We start from the raw sequence: 24474 nt of genomic DNA, 5'->3' as shown, positions 1-24474 counted from the left end.
ATTAATGCCCTTAGAAGAAGCTCCAGAGAGCTAGCACACACACCCCTTCCAAGAGACAAGGATGCAATGAAAAGTGTGCAGCCTGGAAGATGGTCCTCACCTACCTGCCCTGGCACCCTGATCTTGGACTTCCAGCCCCCAGAACCGTGAGAAATAAATTTTGGCTGTTTGTAAGTCACTTGGTCTATTATATTTTGCTATAACAGCCTGAATGAATTAAGACGGGATTTCTTGCAAGAGTGTAATCATGCAACAGTGTAATCACTATTTTAGTTTATAATCATTATTAATTTCCCTCTCAAATTAATTATTCGGCAAATTGTTTAATGGCTAACTCACTAAGGAGTATGAGAGTAGAGACCAACTTTCTCTCCAGCTAACTTTCAGCAACTAGCTGAACTACCTGGCTCAACAGATAGCTGAATAAATGAACTGTGGATTTGCAAGGTAAACTTTTTTTTAAAGCTGTTTTCACATTAAATCTATGTTACATTGCTCAAGAGTTCAAATAAGCTCCAAAGAAAGGCTGATACCAGTGACAGCCCACGTAATACAGACTCATACACCAGACTGAGTACCAAAAAGAACGAGACTGTAAAACATTTAGACACGCACATTCCTTTCACATGTTTGATTTAGCATCGCGAATGAATGTAGAATCCAAAAAGTCCAATGCAAGCTAGATTATTTTATATCAAACATTAAAAAAACAATTGCCAGACACTTCATCCTCTGAGAAAGCTTATTTAGGGGGAACAAACTATTTTGGAAAGATAAGTTTTCTTAAATATATTTGACTATCAAAGGCAAGGCATCTTCCTATATAAAACATTATCATTTTCACACTCCTCCAAAGAAATCCAATAAATAACTTTATTTATTGGGCTCGATTAATCTTCAATGATAGACATTCCCTAGACTGCCAACACCTCCACAAGCTCGCTTGTTATTTGTTCTTGAACATGACCTGTTGCCGTTTCCGGCTGCTTTTACAGAACAGTTCCACGCAGTAAAGCCCAGCAGAGCATGCGGTCAAAGAATACAACACAAGAACTGGCCAAAACCTAGGCTTGCGTGTAGTATCTCTCTTCTTCCAAGTGGACCAGAGAATCCTGGAGCGTGGATTCAGGCCACAGATTCTTTCCTGGCTCCCTTGCCATGCCCATGATGCAGGGAAGAAAGAGCTCAGGAGGGTTCTCTCCAGAGCAACACTTGGCTATGGGGTTCCTACAGGTGTTCTCGTGTTGCACACTCTGGGATGAGGTCCTGCGTTTGGTGAAACACAATTCAAAGTGATCTTCAGTGCCATGCAGCAGGTCTGGAATGCCGTGGCTGCTCGGAGCAGGGAAGTGCTCCAAGAGAAGTGGCTTGCTGGGCTGCAGGCAGCAGGATAGCGCAGTCCTCCCAAGCATAAGTGCTGTGAGGAGTCGGGGGTAGCTATGGGGCAAGCAGCCATCATAGTGGAGCTTCTTTGTGCCAGGGACGTTGTTACAGCAGCCATTTACCAGCAAACCCTTCCTTTCACCGATGTGTCCTAGTTAGTGATGAGGTACTTCCCTTAAATGGTGCTCCAGCACTGGGGGCCAAGCCCACTACTGCTGCCCCAGTTACACTGTGCTTTCCATAGAATGGGCTGGGGGCATCTTGGACCAGGAGATTCCAATTCCTCGCTGCCCTTTCCTCCTGCTCATCCTCCTGCTTGAAGGCACAGCTGGGGAAGCAAATGAGCAAGAGCCCCAAGACCAGGGCACGCACCCACCTCTTCTGGAGGAGCTGGGGCCACACTGCAGCCTCCAGGTAGCTGCACTCAGTGGCGATCAAACCCTACTCCTCCCGCAGGCACAGGCCCTGCCAGCCCCTCAAGGAGAACCGTGTTTTAACCTCATTCTTGGATTCTGGGGCATTCTGTTATCTTGCTACTATTTTATTAGGCACCATGTCACAAAATGTTTGCTTCTCTTTTTGTAGTGTTTTGAGTACTCTGAATAGGAATAATTCCATTTCAGAGATGTGAGGCTGGAGAATAAATACAAGAATCCTTTCAACAAGCAGGACCAGTCCAGGACTCGAAAGTAGAGATGGGAAGCAGTACTACTTTCAGTTATGCAGGACATTCCCACTTAGGGCTAACCAAAAGAGATTAGGATGACACCTGAATCTGGGCCTCCCTAGAGGGTAACTCCCCACAATGGGCCATCTTGGCTTTCTTGACCTCTGACTCATCTCAACAACGCCCCCACCTCAACCTGTTCATGGATGGGTGACTTTATGGAGCTCTGAGAAGCAGCTATTTGCTGTTCATTCAAGCAGGAAGCTTGAATCAGCACCAAGTACAGACCAACCAGGGGGAAATCTCGCTTGCAGGGGCCACTGCTGGGCTACTAGCTCCTGGGGACTTTGAATCATGACTCTAATTGCAGAGTCATCAGCTGATCCAATCAGTCCTGGACTTCTGTTGGAGGTGGAACTGTATTCTTATATCTAACCTCAATTTGCTGACTCTGAAATATGGAACTGAGTAGCCTAGTTAAATTTTGGGACACTGGGGGATCCCTGGGTGGTGCAGCGGTTTAGCGCCTGCCTTTGGCCCAGGGCGCGATCCTGGAGACCCAGGATCAAATCCCACATCGGGCTCCCGGTGCATGGAGCCTGCTTCTCCCTCTGCTTGTGTCTCTGCCTCTCTCTCTCTCTCTCTGTGACTATCATAAATAAATAAATTAATTAATTAAAAAAAAAAATTTTGGGACACTGGCCGGTTAGCTGGGCAGGTGATTCACTCTGCTACTGTCCCAGCCTGAGAAGGGTAAAGACAAGTTGAGAACGGGGCTAGTTCAAGCAGGTGCTGCTCATTACCCAGGAGATGGAAACCAACTTTGAGCTGACAAATGTCCTGCACTGGAAGGCCCCCAGGAAGGCTGGAGGACACTGGGGAACAGAGCCTTGGGAGATGGCCTAAGGCTGTGAGACATGAAAGGAAAGCCAGGAGGCTGTTGCAGAGGGCAGCCTGCAGGCTCTCCCTGAGTCTAGGGGTACTACTGTTGGGCACCATCCCAACCTAGATGATCACAGTGTGATGTCAACTAGCGTTAAGATGAACCGACTCAGTGATTTTCAAATTGTACCTTATGACCCATTCATTAGTAGATCCTAAAATAAATTAATCTGGCCCATTCCTCAACTTTTTTAACTAAAAAAAAAAAAACAACAGAAAACAAAAAAATAAAAAACAAAATAGGTTATAACAGAAAGTATCAGTGTCTTCTAAGTAATAAGGGCATGTTCTGATTTGTAAAAATTTTGTTTCAGCTATATTTTGTGTAGTGTAAACTAGGTCTTCAGGCAAAATGTATTTCCAACTAGAGGTCATGTAAACCAATTTTGTTAGCAGTGGCTCTCATTAATTCCCCTTGCTCTGATTTCTTGCAATCCTATCCAGCAATCTATTGATTTGAATTTAGCTGCCCACATAAAGGAGATGGCACTAAGCAGTGATTCTAAGTATTTAGTTGCTTGATAGTTTCATTTCTCACTGTGGATTAATAAATTGGCATTTCTGACTTTACCATAATCAATCTCTTATGAATTATTTTTTAAAAAAGATTTATTTATTTGAGAGAGAAAAAGAGGGAGCACATAAGCAGGGGAGCAGGGGGAGGGGCAGAAGGAGAGAAAATCTTAAGTAAATTCCGCACTAAACTTGAAGCCTGATGCCAGGCTATGGGGCTTGATCTCACAACCCTGAGATCATGCCTAGAGCTGAAAACCAAGAGTCAGAACTGACTGAGCCACCCAGGAACCCCTTTATGATTTTTTTTTAAGCATGAGTCAATTTCCTACTGCCCACACTCCAATGGGTATTTAACAAAACAGATTTCCAAGCCAGCCAGTCTGAAGACCAGGGTTGTTTCAAAGCAAGGACATCCTTAATGACCTTTCCTTGCCCTCCTCACCTGCTTCCCATATACCCTCTACCCAGCAGGTGGGGTGGTCTTTTTATAATGTAAATCCAGTTTTCGCACTCCTCTGCCTAAAACCTTTACAATGTGTCACTGTATTAGGTTGAACCAAGTGAAATCATTGGTCAAAATGAAAATAAATGATTTTACATTGATCAACCTAACACTTAAAATGGCAACTCCTTATGTATAAGGCCTTGTATGAGCTAGCCTAATCTCTTGTCACTCTTCTATCCATGTTTTTTTTTATATCTTCATCATGCAATGGCTTTTGATTTTTTTTTTATGGCCACCCACAATAAGTAATACATTTTAGGAGTGGTCTGGGTGGTTCAGTAGGTTAAGCATCTGATTCTTGACTTCAGTTCAGGTCTTGATCTCAGGATCCTAAGTTCAAGCCCCATATCGGGCTCCACACTGGGTGTGGTGCCCACTTAAAAAAAATAGAAATACAGTTTACACTGTGATCCATGATCCATATACACATAAGCACACATAACATGCTTCAGGTCTTGACTGGTATATTAACTTCCTAAGAGAAGCTTTCTTCAATGAACCTGTATAAATGGATCCTTTACCACCCTCCCTTGATTCTCTACCATTGAATCCTATTCATTTTTTATAATATTAAACATAATCTGAAGTTCTACATTTACTTATTTATTTGTGGGAAAGAGAAAAGAAGTACCCTGATATCCAGGAACTGACTTGATGTTATCACTTAGGGCTTGGTGTTGCTATGAGCTGGCTGGCGCAGCACTCACAGCCAGGTCTTGGTATATTCCCAAAGAACATAAACAATATCACAGTATTACACAACATCAACATGGGACAAAGGCACTTTGTCACCATGATGAATCAAGACCAAAACAAGACCCCTCATAATCATACCTGAGCAGAGAAAACATTAACATTCTCCAACCTACAAAATACCAAATATTTTCTCTTCAGCTAATATGAGTACCTGCCACTTCTTTCCTAATTATAGCTACAGCCTCCATATAAGTGAGATAAATTGATATGCCCAATCATAGACTTGCCCTCACTTCCTGAAAGCACTCGATACAGACTAACCCTCTGTTTCCTGGGACCTTTCCCAAAATTACCTAACCTAACCTGAAATCCTTTAAGTCCTTTCTAACACCCTCTTAACTAAATGCCCCATGGTTCCCCATGGTATGTATTCTCTGGCAAAGCAACGGGTTAATAAACCCAACCTGTTCAGCCTCTAGTATGGTTCCGGTATATTATTCACCAATATATCCCCTGGGACTTGCACAGTGCCCACCACTTAAGAGGTATTTAATATCTTGGATAAACAAATAAATGAATGAGCATATGAATAATTAATTACTTAATTTCCACCTTCCTGCACAGAGGAGGAGGACCTGTCTGGGTGGCTGATCCTTCTAGGAGACAGTGCTCTGTCCCACTGTATGACTTCAGAGCTATTGGCTGTTAATACCCTTCTCAATGCGGGGTGATCTCTTCTATGACCATCTCCCTTGCTCGTCAGAGAAGTTCTTAATTTTTTTAAGCATGTTCAAACCTGATTCTTCTGTGAGCTTGGCTTACTGAGTTCTCAGCACTTAAATATTTTCTGGATTACAACGGGCAAAGGTGAACTCTGATCCCTGGATCCTCTGCGATGCTCTTTCGAAGCAAGAATTTCTTAGACAAACTTCTGACTCCCTCACTCACCCCATCTAGCTTTGTGTAATATTTCATCTCTATGCTGAGGTTCACTATGACTCCATAATTTTTTTTTGAAGATTTTTATTTATTTGAGAAAGAGAGAGCACAAGTAAAGGGGGAAGGGGCAGAGGGAGAGGGAGAAGCAGACTCCCTGCTGAGCAGGAAGCCCCATGCAGGGCTGGATCCCAGAACCTTGGGATCATGATCTGAGCCAAAGGCATATGCTTCACCAACTGAGTAATCCAGGCACCCCAAGCCCCCATAATTTTTAATAATATTTTTTCTGATTATAATAACCCATGCTCATTACAGAGCATTTAGAAAGCACAGAATGGTGCAAAGAATAAAAACTGAAATTAGCCACAATCCTATAGGCAACACCTTGATTTAATTTTAGTTGGGCATATAGATATTAATGTAAGCAAATTATATATATATGTTTCTTATATTTTTTATAGGAATATTATGAGCATTGCCTTCATCATTAAATTGTCCTCAAAATCAACCATTTTCAACTTTGTTATTTTATTCAGAGAACGTTACGTGCTAAGAACTCAAAAGTCAGCATATTCAGTGTATGTTCCTAAATGAATGTAGCTGAACTCTTAAGAGTGATTTAGATTTCTTCTAATTTTTCATTGTTATAAATGTTTCAGTGAACACCTTTATGTATGAATCATTGTCCACATTCTTAGAAAGTTTTTTTTTTATTTTTATTTTTATTTTTTAATGATAGTCACAGAGAGAGAGAGAGAGAGGCAGAGACACAGGCAGAGGGAGAAGCAGGCTCCCTGCGGGGAGCCTGATGTGGGACTTGATCCCGGGACCCCAGGATCATGCCCTGGGCTGAAGGCGGCGCCAAACCGCTGAGCCACCCGGGCTGCCCACATAATTAGTTTAATATACATGAATTTTTTAAAAAATACTCTCAATTAGAATTGCAAAACTGTTTTAAGGTCTTTACATTTCTGCCAGAGAATGTACCTGATTGTCCAACCTTTACTAACACTAAATATTACTATTTAAAAATATGTTGTTAGTAAGATTTTCTTTAGAAATGGTATCTAACTTTTATTTACCTGTTTTTTGTTTGTTTTCATTGCTGGTGAAGTACAGGAATTTGTTCAAAAAATTTAAGAATTCAAATATCCGGGGCAGCCCAGGTGGCCCAGTGGTTGAGTGGCGCCTTTGGCCCAGGGCCTGATCCTGCAGACCTGGGATCGAGTCCCATGTCAGGCTCCCTGCATGGAGCCTGCTTCTCCCTCTGCCTGTGTCTCTGCTTCTCTCTCTGGGTCTCTCATAAATAAATAAAATCTTAAAAAAAAAAAAAAAGAATTCAAATATCCTCCGTACCCTATTTTAAAAACAAATCAAATAAAGTATAATGTCTTGAAAATAATGTCATATAGCAGTTTTCTCACACAAATTATTTATTATAGGACCTCCATGAATATGAACCAAAAATGAGTCAAGTCTGATGCTGAGAGACAATATTTTCAATCAAAACTGTGGTGGAAAAGCCAGGACATGCAGTTTACGTATTGATATACTATGTTAGCTCCAAAATTATTGGTGGGGGAAGAAATGTGCTAGGTCATAATTTTAAGGGAACAAGGCTTCGAAAAATATTTCTATAAATTTTGCTTATTTATTACGTGCTCCTGGGTTAAAACGTGACTAAGATTAGAGACACAAGGGAAGGGAAGAAAGTGTATTCCAGACCGAAATTCATCTCTGCCAAAGGTTCAAAAACACCCAGACATTTCCCTGGTGGTGTTTTGCAATTCTTCCTATTTACATTTTTCTCATAACAAAGACCCTAGCCTGCAGCCAGAGCTGTTTTACCCCCTCCAACATTCTCTGAACAAAACTGCCTGGATTCGGCTTTCTATTTTTAACCCCCTTGAAACTCTTTTTGAATTAATCACTTGATCTATGTGTGTGTGAAATATGCTCTGAGCTCTGAATAGCTTCAATTGTATTACATTTCATTCAGGTAATTTCAACCCAACAAACATATGGAGAACCCACCATGAAAAACAATTTTTTAAAAAAAAGGTCTGCAGGAGTAACAGAGAGATCAACACAGAACCACAATACTCCGTGACTGTCCATGTGATACAGATGGATATAAAGGACTGTAAAAATACAGATAAGGGACAGGAAGAAGAACTCCTCTTACCTCTGCTCCTTCTGTTAAATGGGTGGATCAACGGTTTTTCAGGAAATAGAGGAGAAAAAGAAGAAAGCAATTTTAGTTTCTTTCCCATACTTACAAACCTACCCCTCTTGCAATGTAAGCCCTAATCAGATTCCTTGATTAATCCGGAATTGATGTTAGTAGCCAAAGCTTTGGGACACATGGCTGTAGATTTATTGGGCAACAGGAATGGGACACAAGAGTTGCCAGATGTGTTGAAAACTAGATCGGATATTACAAGAGGCAAATGCATGTGTTGTATGTCTAATGTTTTTTTTTTTTTTACCACTTTTTTGAGGTATGATTGACCCGTAAAAGGCTGTACACATTTAATGTATACGCCTTGATGAGGTTGATCATAGGTATGTTCCTGTGAAACCATCACTACCATCAAGACCATAAATATGTTCAACTCCTCCCAAAGTTTCCTCCCTCCTCCATTATCACTGTTATTCGTATGTGTACGTGTGTGAACGTGTGTGACGACACTTAAGAACTACCCTCTTAACAAATTGTTAGCTTAAGGCACTATGCTGTATAGCAGATCTCCAGAACTTCTTCATCTTGCATAATTGAAACTTTGTACCTTTTGATTTCACCTCACCCCCTAGCAACCACTCCTACTCTCTGCTTTTATAAATTTGACCATTTTACATTCCGCATGTGAGATCAACTGCATATCTAATTGCATAGGCTTTTGCAGGTTATGAAGTCCACCTTCCTTCATATGTTACCTCATCTGTCTTTATACCAACTAGGTAAATGAGGAATTATTATTCTCCAATTTTAACAGTAAGAAAACTGAAGCTCAGACAAGTTAAGTGACTTGTTCAAGACCATCCAAAGAGTCACACAGCTTGGCATAAAATCTAAGTCTTCTAACTACAAGTTCAGTGCTCTTTCCAGAAGAGAAATGCCCAAATAACATTATAAGGCATGCTGGTATTATCTATAAATGCAATGGCTCCAGATTCTAGAATTTTAAGTAAACTCTATATCCAATGTCGGGCTTGAACTCATGACCCCAAGGTCAGGATTCACATGTTCTATGGACTGAGCCAGCCAAACACTTCTCCGGCTCTTAGAATTTTAAAGGTCCCCTTTCAACCTGTTCTAAAAGCTAGACCTAAAAGGAGAAGAAATAGGGAGGAAGCTTTTAGTTTACATTGATTTAGGCAAAAGATGCAGGCAAAACATAATGCTCTAAAATTTTCATGTATCTCATAAAAAGGGAAGTGAAATTAAAGATAGCTAGACAAGATGCACTCTAATAGTATCATATTATTATCCTATTTTCACGATGTGATAAGAATTATCAGGTAATAAAAACTAACACTCAAGTACTACTTATTATTAAGACACTTATGTAATGCTTACCATATTCTAGGTACTGTTTAAGTACTTTAGATATGTAAACTCATTTAATCTTGCCTCAAAAAGGCAGGTACAATTATGATTTCCATTTTATAGATGAGAAATCAGAGGTACAGAGAGGTTAAGTAAGTTGCTCAAAATCACACAAGCAGTAAAAGTGAGGGGCCATGCTACAAAGCCAGAGAGCTGGACTTCCCAGGGCCACTTAACCACTATACTGTACTGCCTCTTCAATGCAAAACTCCTTCCAAGAACAGCCAGTTTTTGCTTTGACCTCAGGGACGTCCCTCCTCACTGTGCTTCCTAACCCTTTACACATTCCTTGTCCAAACACTCCTTACATTTTCTGTAATCACTTATTTAATTCTTTCCCCATAGTCTCCAAGGTATGGAGGCAGATGCTGTGACTTGCTCATTTATCACTGTAACCTAAGCACCTGGCTCAATGCCTGGACCATCATAGTTGCTCAATGCAGACTTGTTCAAATAATTATTAATCTCACAAGCTCTTCTATAATGTTAACCATGTGCCAGGTATTGTGCAAAGAACAAATATTTAAAAATCTTATGAGGTATGTACGATTTTACAGCTAAGTAAAACTGAGGCACAGAGAAATTGAGTAATTTGGACAAGGTCATAGACCAGCAATAAGTAACAAAGTCAAGATTATAACTGAGGCTGACTTCAGAGTCCACGTTCTTTGCTAATAGGCTGAATGAATACATGAATGAGTGAATGAAATATCTGTATGTAATACAGAATCTGGGGCTGCTGTTCCTTAGGCTTTTGTTTTCTTAGGGGCTTCTTCATGGATTCAGTTTTCTCACTTTTCATTGGCTTCCCCCAGTGGAAAGACGATGGACATTACAATTGTAACTTGGCTGAGTGAAATACCAGATATTTCTGTCTCAGTTACTCTGCTTTTTATTTAGTTTCTACAAATGTCTCAAGGTGGAAATAGCTGTCAAAATCTTTGGACAAGAATTAAAGAACTGAATTCTCATAGCATTGCAACATGTCAGTAGAGTGCCAAATGGGAAAAAAAGGCTAAAGATTTTTAAAATTTCCAAACATGCATTAGTTTGTTGATATCCTCAGATTCTAAGTAAACTGTGAAAAATATTGAAATACAATGAAACATACATATTTAAATATTCAAACAGAAACTTCTGCTATGACATTTTCATAGCTTATTAATTACTTGGTTTGTCTATAAAAGCTTATGCCATGAAAATAGGATGCTCATTTCTTAAATAATATTTGATATCTACTGGAATACCAGGAGAAAACAAAATGCACAGTTGGGAAGTAAATGCACCTGGATATATAAGGATTTTTCTTTTTTACTCTTATGTCTCTTTATTGGTATTTCAAGGACTTGGAATGAGAAAAATCACACAGAACTGTGCCCTGAACAATGGAACAAGAATTAATCGTGATCAAGTGCATATTTTCTCCCACTTTATTCTCATCAGGGTATGAAACATACAGGCCACTTTAATGTGTGGCACTGGGCCTTGAGGAACCTGCTGGTGCTCAGTAAATACTTGTTGAAGAGACAGAAACATAGAAGGCAAGATACAGTTCGACATCCAACCTCTATGTTCTAGAATGGCTCTTCAAAAAAGCAGATCAGCCTCTCCGAAGCAGTAAAATGAAACCAAAAATGCTGTTTTCCTAAAGTTTTTGTGGCAATCTAACCCAGAGGAGAAATCAGAAAATATTTAAACCACAAACCAAAAGTCTTTGAATAGTTTTTCAAGGTCCTCCAGAAGAACTATAAATTATTATAGTCTTTGTCTCTGTCTCTGGATTTACCCCCAGTAAAAAGAATTTATTTTATTTTGGTACCACATTGAGTGTACAGTGCAAAGAATCTCTCCCTCCCATCCGAATTCCTGAGCCAACAGATTCCTTCCCCAGAGGGAATCACTACTACTGGTTTCTTGTACATCCATCTGGAGATACTCTTTGCATACACATTTTTTTTTCACAAATGATAATATGCTATACATAAACTTCTGTTCCCTGCTTTTTTCCACATACTAGGAGATGATGGACAGGGCTCCACACTAGTATATGTACAAATCCATATTATTCATTTACGTGACTGTAGAGATTTCCATTATTAATATTCCATAATACCTTTAGCCTGTCTACTATAACTGGACAGTTAGCACTTACATTTTGCTATTACAAACAATACTGAAAAGAATATACTTAAACATATACCATGAGTATTTTATTTTATTTTTTAAAAGATTTTATTTATGTATTCATGAGAGACACAGAGAGAGGCAGAGACACAAGGAGAGAAGCACGCTCCCCGCAGGGAGCTCTATGTGGGACTCGATCCCCTGACTGGGATCACACCCTGAGCTGACAGCAGATGCTCAACCACTGAGCCACCCAGGCGTCCTGACCACAGGTATTTTAGAAGGAAAATAACATCAGACAAACACTGAAAAAGAAGGCTCCTTGAAACTTTTTTTAAGGTAGTTATTTCCAAAAATTTTTAGACTTTTTTTTTTAAGATTTTATTTATTTGACACAGAGAGAGAGAGAGAGCACACAAGCAAGAGGAGCAGCAGGAAGAAGGAGAGGGAGATGTTGGCTCCCCATGGAGCAGGGAGCGCAACGAGGGACTGGATCCCAGAATCCTGGATTTATGACCCAAGTGGAAGAAGGCAGATGCTTACCCGAGTGAGCCACTCAGGCACCCCTCAAAAATTTTTTTTAAAAAGGAAAAAAATTAAATCTCTAGTAGTTGAGGAGAATAATGAACTACAACAGAAATTAGAGGTTTGTAACATCCAAAGGAAAACTGGATTTTTTGGAATGAGTTACCCTCTTTATGAGTAGGATGGTTTACAAATTAAAGTGTTTAGATAGCAGAACAGGATGGCTGCAGGACGATAACCTTAGTTCCAAGTGCACAGATTTTTTTCAGTGTACAAAGGCCTGAATGCTGGAAAACATACAGAACACAGGATTACAAGTTAGAAATTATGAAGGCTGTGGGAAGGGTCTTAGTCATGAAAAGAGCAGAATAAACAGGTTCAAATAAAGTTGTAATGAAACGAGGCAAAACAAGGGATGGGAAAAGTACAAGGGAGTTGTGGGGAACTAAGGACAAGTATTGAATTAAAAAGAAATAACAATTTCCAAAAAATGGCTAGACATTGATGAGCCCAAACAGGGCCAGCACGAAGCCCATGGTAGCCTCTTTGCAAATATGATTTTGCATCTTGACCCATGACCAACCCTTCTACTTCCCATATGGGGGAGGGAGTACCAGCCAGAGGAAGCTGGAGGCAATAAAGAGGGCAACCAATTAATATGCCACTGGTTTTGCCTGAGTTTCTGGGCTGCAAAAGCCCAGGCATGTGACATAGGATCTGCAATGAGATGCTCTTTCGAGGACTCAATAAATGATGCAAGGAGGAATCATTAGTCAGATTTTACCTGTGGCAGTATGCAACAGATGCAACCATGCCATTTGAACCATGCAGAATAATGGTGATGGATGTGATGCCTGCAGTGTTTGTCCATTTAACCAGACTGCTCCAGCTGCCTGCCCCCAGGTTCCTGCCTATTTTCTAAGCCTGGTTCTCCATTCCCCAGCCAATTCTGTGAGTCATCTAATATCCTTCTAATAAATGTATTTTTCACATATGTTAGCCAGGGTCCGTGGCTATTCTTTGCATTCAGGAACCCTGATACAGTGAATATGACAAAAAAACACCTCAGCTGGAACCAGCCTCTCACAGAAACAAGAACAGGAGCAGAGAGCCCTGGAACTGGGGTCCCACGTGGGATAACTTCTAACACTGAACCACAGCCTTGGTCTCTTCACATAAGATCAGAAAAGACAAATGCAGAACAAAGGTACTTAGGGCTACACTGGTCTCTCTGGGGATGCTCTCTCCCTCCTCCCTCCTGATGAAGTTATCAGGGCTGTAGGTGGATAAATGTATGAATGCTCCTCTCTCAGCAAAGGGGAGCAGGAGAAGGGAAGGGCAGAGAGTCGAGAGGAAATTGATGAACCTATCCAGGTCAGAGCTGCAGATTCTAAACTCAGTTGTTCAGAGAGAGCTTGGTGGCAGGTGGCAAAGAGTTTATAACTTGGAAATAGTAAGGCACCACGTGCAGGTTGAATAATTCCCTGTGATACTAGTACAGAGGGGCTTGAGCCCTGGCATTTCATCCATTAGTGATTTGCTTTGCTATCTGCCACATTCTCACTGATGCCTGGTATACTGCAGGTCCTCAATAAGAATTTCTCGAGGGAATAAACGAATTGTTAAAGATCAAACATCCACCAATAGTTGGCATATCAGGGCACCCCGTGTTGGTAGGATAGAATGACACTGGGATTTCAATCCAGACCTGTCTGACTCTGAAGTCCAAATTCTCTTTCTTTTTTAATTAAGTAGGCTCCATACTCAACAAGGAGCCCAACTCAGGGCTTGAACTCACAACCCTGAGGTCAAAACCTGAGCTGAGATCAAGAGTCAGATGCTTAACTGACTGAGCCACTCAGGCACCTCAGAGGTCCAAATTCTTATCATTGGGCTCTATTGTCTACTTCCTGGACCCTGGCAGCAGTAACAGCTGAGGATCTGCTGCCTACCAAACCATGTGGAGGCGCCCATATCACACTGCTAGGGCTCACCAAGCTGTCACTTGCTCTGGTTGCCATCTCTTCCCTCAATAAGGATCATCATGGCAGGGTTGCTGGATTTGTCAAGGTGCCAAAGGGTCTCTGAATTCTGGGCAAGTGTGCTTTGGATATCACACTTTACACACTTTATGAATGAATATTAAACATGATGCTTGTATACCAATGTCACACAAAGATTTCAGGGAAATTGCTCTTTCAGATTTGACTCATAGCTCACATTTCCTCTTCTTCTTCTTTCACACGCTTATGATTGGGTGCCCACATTACTCAGATATCACTGGGACGCAGATTTGAGTAACAAATATGACTGACTCAGTGTATCTCCTGGTCCTCCAAGGACTAAGGTTTCATTAAAATCTTGTATGCCAGGTCCTTCCCTGGAGATTCATTTCTCAAAAATTCTTGAGATCATCTGCAGATAGACTTCTAGTGGCTATCCCTGTCTCCTAGAGGTGTCCAGACTTGTGTTAATTCCAGCATTAGGGATCCCTGGGTGGCTCAGCAGTTTAGTGCCTGCCTTCGGCCCAGGACGAGATCCTGGAGATCTAGGATCAGGTCCCATGTTGGGCTCCCTGCATGGAGCCTGCTTCTCCCTCTGCCTGTGTCTCTGCCTCTGTCTTTCTTTCTCTGTCTCTCATGAATAAATAAAATCTTAAAAAAAAAATCCCATCAGTAGACACAAATGGGAGTCTCCCTAGGATATTTCTTGGGTGAAGTTAGCAGATATAATAAATTCCCTTTAACTTCATGCAACAAAGTCAAGAAGATGAAAAAAATCAGTTTTCCATTTTATATGAAAATATGTAAAAAGCAAAATGATAGTAATAGAAGCGGGTCAGTGGCTGCTTGAAGTTAAGGGTAGAGAGAACTGACTGCAAAAAGGCACAAAGAAACTTATTAGGGTGAGGACAGTTTTATATCTTGATTGTGGTGGGGGTTATGTGATTGTGTACTTGTACTAGGGTTTTTTTTTTTTTTTAAGATTTATTTACTTATTTCAGAGAGAGAGAGAAAGAGCGAGCACACACATGCAGTATGGGGGAACAGAGGGAGAGAATCTTATGCCTAATGGGGGGCTCCATCTCACAACCCTGAGATCATGACCTGAGCCAAAATCAAGAGTTGGACACTTAACCGACAGAGCCACCCAGGGGCCTCTTTGTTGTACTAGTTTGCAGTCCTTCAGAGGCAGATTTGGGTGAAAGTAGTTATATGGGAGATTCAAAGAAGTAACAGGAAATAAGGGAGGATGAGAACTAAGACAAGAGAGAAAAAGGGTGCATTAATGATCATTTCATTGGGGTGAGCATCTGCTGTTCAATCCTGCATTGCCTTGACTTGAAATGTATTCCATAATTTATCGTTTCTTAGACATTTTATTTACATTTAATTTACTTTTTTATAATTTAGGATCCACACCCAACATGGGGCTCTAACAACCCTGAGATCAAGAGTTACATGCTCCGCCAATTAAGACAGGCAGGTACTCCTCTTAAACATTTTATTTTAAACATTACTTTTAAGAATAATTTAAAAGCTTGGATAATGTAAACTTCCTCCAGAGAATTTTCGTTTCCTTCTACTAAGTACTTGATGGTGCTAGCAGTCAGGAGGACTGGGTGACCTACATGCCCTACAAGTAGGGCATTCCAGGGTCCCAGTCAAAGGCAGAAAGTCTCCACCTTCAGATGCGTTGAATTCTGACTCCTATTCCTTTAGCCCCAGGTCCCATGAAGCCACCCCATTTTCTTTTTTTTTTTTTTAATTTATTTATTCATGAGAGACACACACACACAGAGGCAGAGACACAGGCAGAGGGAGAAGCAGGATCCATGCAGGGAGCCTGACGTGGGACTCAATCCTGGGTCTCCAGGATCACGCCCTGGGCTGAAGGCGGCATTAAACCGCTGAGCTACCTGGGCTGCCCGAAGCCAGCCCATTTTCAGCTGTTACCCTTAAATAAGCTAATGACACCAGGGTAAAAGCAGCAGTCTTTCAACATATTCCCCCAAGGAGGGGGATCTTTATCTTTGACCACTGGCCAAAGGCAGGCTTGTCTCTTAGATGTTTTTTGTTGGTGGTGGTGGTGGGTTTTTTTTTGTTTGTTTGTTTTGTTTTTTTGCATGAGCAAATGCCACTTGGACAGAATGGCCTCAATTTATCTGTTCAAGCTCCAATTCCTTCCCAGATCAAGGCCTACTCTATTAGTACGACTTTGATGCTTTTTAGTAAATACTTCCAGTATTTATCCAAATTCTTTTTTTTTAATAGATTTTATTTATTTGACAGAGAGAGCGAGCATTAACAGGGGGCAGGCAGAGGGAGAAGCAGGCTCCCTGATAAGCAGAGAGCCCAAAGCTGGGGTTGATCCCAGGACTCTGGGATCATGACTTGACCAGAAGGCAGATGCTTAACTGACCAAGCCACTCAGGTGCTCCTACACAAAATTTTAATGGTCTTTAGTAAAAGGAAAAAAATATATGTTTAAAGAGCCCCCAAGAACCAGAAAGTAGAGAGTGAAGAGACAGAGATCTGGATGGTCCCTCTTTCAGTATCATGGTAAATTATTGTTCGGCAAATATGCACTCCTCCCAACCTCCATGAGAGGTGTCTATCTCCCAGTTCTTTCCATTTGAATTCGGTCATGTGATTTGCTTTGACTACAAAGATGCTGACAAAGTAGCACAAGGAGAGGCTTCAAATGTGCTTGTGTATTTGGACTTGCTCTCCCACATTTCTGCACTATCACAAAAAGAGCTCTGCTCAGGAAGCTGCTGTCCTTCAGCCTGGGCCCCAGAATGAATACAAATGAAAGCAATCCTGAGCTGAACCCACAGAGGAGACAACCCCAGCTGGATTTGCAGCTTTAAGCAGAGTCACTCAGATGAGCCCAGTTTAGATACATTGACCAACCTCCCTGCCTCTCCCCCGCCACCCCCCCCACCCCCCCCCACCCCCCCCCCAGCTGACCTGCAGCTACCTGAGAGAAAACAAATGATAGTTCTTTTAAGACATTGCATTTTGGGGGTAGTTTGTTACACTGAACTTTTGTGGCAATAGCTAATCATACAAGTAGCCTAGCAAGAATCGGGCTCAACAGATCGGCATTATTGCAACACCAAAAAAAAGGCCATTATTAGAACCCAAGCTCCAGAGCTTTTCCTCACTGACAGGTCACTTCCCAACCAGGAGGTTCTCTTTATTGCCTTGATGTTCCCCGATCCCATTCTCTATACATACTTAAAATATCACAGGAGTGTGGTCCTGGGAGCACTCCTACCTCCCACCTCCACATTTTTTTGTAAGGGTATACCAGTCTATTTATGACAGGCTTAAATTAAGCATATGTCTGTGTGGGATAATGAGGAATGATGCCTTACTGCATCTCCAGTGTGTTCTCCCCACCAAATCTTATTTTGCATTTACAGTATGCAGGACTTAGTGGTGTTTGTGTGCTTCTGCCCCCTTTTGCACAATAAAGGGAAAGGTTGGTCAGAATCATCTTGCAGACTTACCAAAAGCCAGAAAAATCCCACAAGGTTAAAAACCCAGTCCCCAAACATAACAAATTTTACTATTTTCTGTCATATGCATTTTTAAATTGTTTCCTATTGTGATTGCTGATATCTATGAATGCTACTGATTTTTGTGTGTTGATGATGAATCCAACATCCTTGCTGAAATCTCTTTAGTTTTCATTGTTTGTTCATATATTCTCTGGAATTTCTATACCGACAATCATAATATCTATGCATAATGAAGTTCTTCTATCTCTTGTTTCCTTTTAATGTCTTTTCACATTAGCTAGACTCTCCACTATGACACTAAATAGTAACTATGGTAATAGTGAACCTTCTTGTCATGTTTTAAAGAAAATGCTTTTGAAATTCCCTCATTAAGTGCAATTTTTGCTGTGGGTTTCTAGTGGATTAAGGAAGTTCCCTTTTATTCCTAGTTTGCAAAAATGTAAATTTTAATCATTGAGCATTGACTTTTACTGAAAGCTTTTTTTTGCATCTATTAGACCGATTATATGTTTTTTCTATTTTAATCTGTGGATTTGGTAAATTATACTGTATTTATCTCCATAAGTGGAAAAGTTGAGTAAGAAAAGTTGAGTAAGAGAGATATTATCTATTTCTTGAATGACTGCAAAAGATTAATGTCTGCAAAAATTTTAGTATCTAAAAAAAAAAAAATTTTAGTATCTTTCAGGAAGGGAAAACCTGACGACTAATTCAATTCTTTGATGAATATGTCCTTGAATAATTGTTTTCATTGTGAAACATATCATACAGAGAAATACAAAATGTATCTGTATCTCTTAAAAATAATAGTAACATGAACACCTATGTGTCTACAGGATTCATTAAGAAACAAGTTCTCTGCATACCTGTCCCAGATCATGGCCCTTTTTCTCCCCATAGAGATAACTGAGTGCTGAATTTTGTATAAAACATGTCCTTGTTTTTCTTTGTGATTTTAACTCTATCTCTGGCCAATGTTATTTAGTTGTGCCTATTTTTGAACTTTGTGTAAAATGTATCAGATTATTTTTATATATTCATCTGTGACTTTCCTCCTTTGCCCTATGTTTTGTTTTTGAAAATCATTCTTTGAGGGGCATCTGGCTGGATCAGTCAGTAAAGCATGTGAGCTTTGATCTCAGGGTTATGAGTTCAAGCCCCACAGTGGGCATGGAAATTAAGAGAAAATCATTTGAAATTGAAAATTTGGGGGTTTTTCTGTATAGATTACACCATATTAAACTACTTTCATCCATTGTACTTTGACATTTGGGTTGTTTCCAGTGCTTTTGCTATTGCAACTAATGTACGTTGAGTCTCTAGGTGTCAGATTTATACACACTTGTTTGTACATACACCCTTCTGCCCAGGAGTGGAACTGTTTGGTTGTAGGGTATATATCGATGGGCCATTTGTATTTCCCCCATAAATGAATAATTTTTTTAAAAAAAAGTTAGCAAACTACAGCCTGTAGGCCAGCTACCTATTTTCATAAATAAAGTTTTATTGGAACCAGGGCCAGGATTAGGGGGAAGGAAGCGAGGCAGGGTTTTCTAAATTTAGGGTTGGATCTTCTATTTTGTATTTTAATATTTTGCTCATTGTGGAATTTTTTGCATTAATTTTTATTTTTAAAAATGTTATGTCAAAATATTACTTACCTTGATTACTACATCTTTTGATGCTTGCTTAAATTTTGTGCCCAAGGTAAAGGCTTCCCTTACCTAACCCTAATTTCAGCACCACCCTAGTCTAAGCCACTGATTATCTCCAGGCTGTACTTCTGCAATAGCATCCTAACTGGTCTCCCTACTTGCACATTTGCCACTTATCTTTGATCCACTTTCTACAAGGACCCAATGTGATCTTTTGAAAAGATATATTGATTTATGGGCAGTGGTTGAGATGTTCAGTGGTTGAGCATCTGCCTTTGGCCCAGGCTGTGATCCCAGGGGCTTAGGATCAAGTCTGCATCAGGCTCCCTGCTCATGCCTCTCTCCATCTCTCATGAATAAATAAATAAAATCTTTAAAAAAAAAAACAAAGAAAAAAAAAACAATAAATTGATCTACGTTACTCCTCTCCTCCAAACCTTTCAATCGTCTCTTACTCTACTTAAAGTCCAAATTCCACATAGAACCCCATATAATCTGGATTTTGCTTTCTTCCATAAACTCATCTTCTACTACTCTGCCTTTGTATGCCCTGGACTCACTGGCTAACTTTCCATTTCTGGAATATGCTAGACTCATTCCTGCCTTCTGGTCTGGCACAGGACATTCTTTAAATGGGTAATCCCTTCTAAACCTTTAAATTTTAGACTAAGTTATCTCTTTAGAGAGGTTTTCCAATCTAAAGTAAATCCCCTCCTGATAGTTCTTTATTTCAGTTCTTTTTCCTTCCTAATACTTTGACAACATAGAAGTAGAGTTTTATTTGCTTATTACTTTGTTTACTTGTTCTCTGTCTTCCCTTTTAAAGCCTAAGATGTTTGAGGGGCTTAGTGCTTTCCTCACCACCAAAACTCAATATTTAGCACTCCACTACTCACTAAATAATTGAAATAAAGAAGATAAAACTCAAAGTAAATGGGTTTTTGGAAAAAGATCCCCCACACAAAGTGGTATTGATATTTATTAATATTAAAGAAATCTGGCCATGACAAGGGTCATAAAACTGATCATTTCCTTTGGCCCAGTAGGTCTACATTTGAGACTATAAGAGAAACTTGAAAATTTTATTTACTTAAAATATCCATATATTAATAATTTATGAAAGTTGACAAAATCAGAAACAACCCATGGTGCTGGTTGCCCATTAACCCTTCCCTGTTTTCATTCTCCTTCAGCCTACATAAGCCCAACTATACCCTGCTGCCACGGTAGGACTTAAGTACATAAGCACTGCTGGAGAAAAATCACAGAATTGGACAAAATACAATTGCCATAATTGTCAAGTTCACCAATTTCAAATGTGCAATTGTTACTGCTCTGCAATCCTGTAGTTTCTCCAATGAAGCTGTTTTCATTCTCTCTAGATGCTGTTTGAATGTTCATCGTTCTTTTATCAAAGAAGTCAACATCTGCAAGGCCATTTAGGTCAGAAAATCCAAGAGCCATTTACGAGCACACTTCCCTAACCCAGTTCATCACCAAGGCCAAAGATCTCTTTTATTTCCCCCAAAGATTTATTTATTTCAGTGAGAGAGAGCGCGCAGACTACATGAGCAGGGGGGAGGAGCAAAGGAAAAGGGAGAGAGAAACCCAAGGAGACTCCCACCTGAGTGAGAGCACAGGACCCAATGGGGCTCAATCACACAACCCCAAGATCAGAAACCAAGAGTCAGACTGTACCCCCCGGTGACTCCAAGCTTATCTGGAATTCATCACCTCTTTTGTATCTTCATTGTTACCCTAATCAGAATTGCCATCTGGATACCTGAGATGTTCTTTAAATTACTTGCTCTATTTTCTTTTTTTAAGATTTTATTTATTTGAGAGAGAGCACGAGAGAGAAAGAGAGAGAAAGCGCACATAAGCTGGGAGAGGGGAAGAGGCAGAGGGAGAAGCAGACTTCCTACTGAGCAGGGAGCCCAAAGCAACACAGGGCTCGATCCCAGGACCCTGGGATCATGATCTGAGCCAAAGGTAGACATTTAATCAACTGAGCCACCCAGGCACCCTCCTCTTTCTCTTCTTTTAGATAGCTTTAATAACATTCCAGAGACTTAGTACAAAATTCAAATTAATAAGTTTCCCAGTGATGGACATTCAGTAGCATGGTCTCTCTTTTTTTGTAGCATGGTCTTTTAAAAATGTAAATCATACCATGCCTCTTTCCTTCAAGGGCTTTATTTTTCTCACGGAAATAAGAACTACATATCCGGGGATCCCTGGGTGGCTCAGCTGTTTAGCGCCTGCCTTCAGCCCAAGGCGTGATCCTGGAGTCCTGGGATGGAGTCGCGCGTCGGGCTCCCTGCATGGAGCCTGCTTCTCCCTCTGCCTGTGTCTCTGCCTCTCTTTCTCTCTGTGTCTCTCATGCATAAATAAATAAACTCCTTAAAAAAAAAAAAAAAAAACTACATATCTTACCATGGCCTAAAAGGCCCTGGATGATCTGGTCCTTGCCCCTCTGTTAAATCCACCTTATGCCATTCCTCTCCTTGCTCACCACACCCTATACTAGCAAGCCTTCTGGAAAGGTTTTTTCCACCTCAATGTCCCTGCATTTTTTCCTCTTTTCTTCTATAAATATCTTCCTTGACTATCCTCTTCCTCACTAATTAAAATTGGGTCCCCTTCTTAGACTTTCTCATAACATCTTAAAAATATCTTTACGGGGCACCTGGGTGGATCAAGTAGTTGGGTATCTGCCTTTGGCTCAGGGCTGATCCCGAGGTCCTGGGATGCAGTCCCGCATCCGGCTCCTCACAGGGAGCTGCTTCTCCCTCTGCCTGGGTCTCCGCCTCTCTCTCTGGGTCTCTCATGAATAAATAAATAAAATCTTTAAAAAATGTATCTTCACAGTATTCATCACCAGTTATAATCATATAAATTTATATACCTGAATATTTCATCTCTGCCTCCTACGTTCTATGAGGACAGATACAGTGCTTTTGCTGAGCTCTGATTTACTGTGCTACCAGCACCTAACACAATGCTTGAAGGTAGAAAACATTTATTGCATGAATAGATGATATATCCCCTCACTGAGGAATCATTAAGCAAGTTGGGTAATAGAATTCAATGTTAATTAACTTTAAAAATGGTAGGAGAGGTCAGCCCGGGTAGCTCAGTGGTTTAGCGCCACCTTCAGTCCAGCGCGTGATCCCAGAGACGGGGATTGAGACCCACGTCGAGCTCCTGCGTGGGGTCTGCTTCTCCCTCTGCCTGTGTCTCTGCCTCTCTCTCTCTGTCTCTACGAATAAATAAATAAAATCTTTAAAAAACATGGTATGATAATTACATGTTATATGGATAAATCTAAATGAAATTATATATATATAAAATATGTATATGTGTATATATACATACACATATATGAAAACTTGCAAATATAGAGCAGTAAAAGAAGCGCTGGCATGAGAGGGCACTAATTAGTTACCGATCCAGGAAATGTCACTTCTTCACTGTTAGTCTCCATCAATGCATGACCCTCAGCAGGGGTGGTATTGCCTTCTAGTGTTATATACTCTAGGAGGTATCACTGGCCTTTAAGAGAAAAGGCCAGGAACCTAGAATTGTAAAACGCGGGACTGTTCCTCAATGAAAAGTTGTGTGTCCCTCTGGCTTTTAAATGTCCCGGTGTAGGTGAAAAACCTGTGTATAACTAGCTGCACCTGAAAGCTGACCTATTTTACATATGAACACAAAGCTGTTTTTTATTTTTACATAATTTCAACAGCGAACATTTTAGGAATGTTTCTACAGCGAGAACAGATTAGTGTCCACCAGAGGTGGCCAAAGCACCAAACCTGTGTCAGTTGTGGCTTTCACATTCGTGGGGATTTTACTTATAAGTGCAGACACTTGATTTATAACTTGATTAGATTTCCTAGAACGGTCATGCCTGAACATTTATATACTGAAACAGGAGTCACTGTATTATAAATTACTTTCTTTATACTTTTTATATTTTAGATTAGATTTAAACCAAATCCGGCATGTATGCAGGCTGTATTATCTACGAATTTCATTTTAGGCTAATAGAGGAGACATTGTGAAAGTATGTGTCATTTGAAAAAAAGGTGTGTTGGGTCAAAACAAGATTGAGAAACACTGGATTAGACAGACGAGGAGGGCTAAGATTACCCTTTTCGTTCCTCACGCAACGGTTCTCATCTTCAATAACGGAAAGGGTTCTTTTTATGAAATTAGGTCCACATATGTAAAATTGCAACGTCCTCCCTTATTTCCCTTTTCTGCTTTAAAATTTTTCATCCGTGACGATACGCTACGCATTTCAATACTATATTTTAAAAATTGATCGCCTCCTCCCCCTTTTCCTTCACCCCTACACAGCTAGAATAGATACAGGCGTTCTTAGAACAGACACAGGGAATTTTGCGTTTTACTCACCACCGTCTTCCCTGGTATTGAACAGCGCCAGGCACCCAGGAGGAGCTCATGGGTTGCATGAATGGGCGAGGAATACGCGCAACAAGCAAACCGGAGGGCTTCGAGCGCCACTTTCTGCAGAGTTCTAGGAGACAAGCGAGGGCCACCTGGGGCTTGATTTTCGTGATTGAGGAGCATTCCTCAATCGCAGGGATTCGCAGGGGCTGCGGGGATTGCAGGTGCCTTCTCACGTTCTTTGCGATGTACCGATGTGCGCAGTGGTCCGGGCACCTCACGCGCGGAGCCCCCCGGGTGAAACACCGAACTAACTTGCAGCGAAGTCCGCATACCGTTGTCACATTTGCGTCTCATCGGAAAACACGTTTTTCGTGCAAGTGCGTGGGTCCGCCGTTCCCTCGCTCATCTCCGTACAGGACGGTCCGGGGGGGATGTTTCTTCGCTGGAGATGCACGAAGAGGCGGGGACCACGGGTGCTGCTGGCTCGGCCCCGCGCAGACACGGGAAACGAGTCAACGCTCCCTCTCCGCGGACAGACACCGCCCCAGACGCAAATTCTCACCCTAGATCAAACCCCGCGCTCCTCCCACCCGCCCCCTGCCTCGACCCCGCCCCCTTAGGTACCTGCGGTGGGGGCGGGGCACAGAGGAGCCCGAGCCGGCTCCCCTCCAAAGTGCTGAAGCTCGCTTGGAGTTCTGGTATCCCATTCCTGAGCAAACCCCGAGGACTCCGAGCGGCTGGCGGAGCCCGCCGGCCACAGGACAGCGGGGCTTCACACGCGGGCGCAGAACCAAGCAAAACACGGAGAAAGGCGGTGGTGGTGAATCGAACAGCCACGTGAGGCGGGCATCAAGTCCGCCCCCGGGGGCGCCAGAACTGCAACTCCCGGCTTGCAGCTGGGCGGGCATCCTCCGCGGACTACAACTCCCAGGGTGCTGCGGGTGCGGCCGCCCGCCTCTCCTC

At 41.4% G+C, this 24474-nt stretch overlaps 1 pseudogene; it reads right to left on the bottom strand.

Moving 5' to 3' along the window:
- Positions 1-755: 755 nt before the first annotated feature.
- LOC125752706 (SREBP regulating gene protein-like) lies at positions 756-20556 on the bottom strand (annotated as a pseudogene).
- Between the last annotated feature and the right edge of the window lie 3918 nt (positions 20557-24474).

The sequence above is a fragment of the Canis lupus genome, chromosome 16 (assembly GCF_003254725.2).
Source record: "Canis lupus dingo isolate Sandy chromosome 16, ASM325472v2, whole genome shotgun sequence".
NCBI lineage: Eukaryota > Metazoa > Chordata > Mammalia > Carnivora > Canidae > Canis > Canis lupus.
Note: the sequence above shows the minus strand (reverse complement) of the source record. Positions and strands in the feature narration are given on the sequence as shown.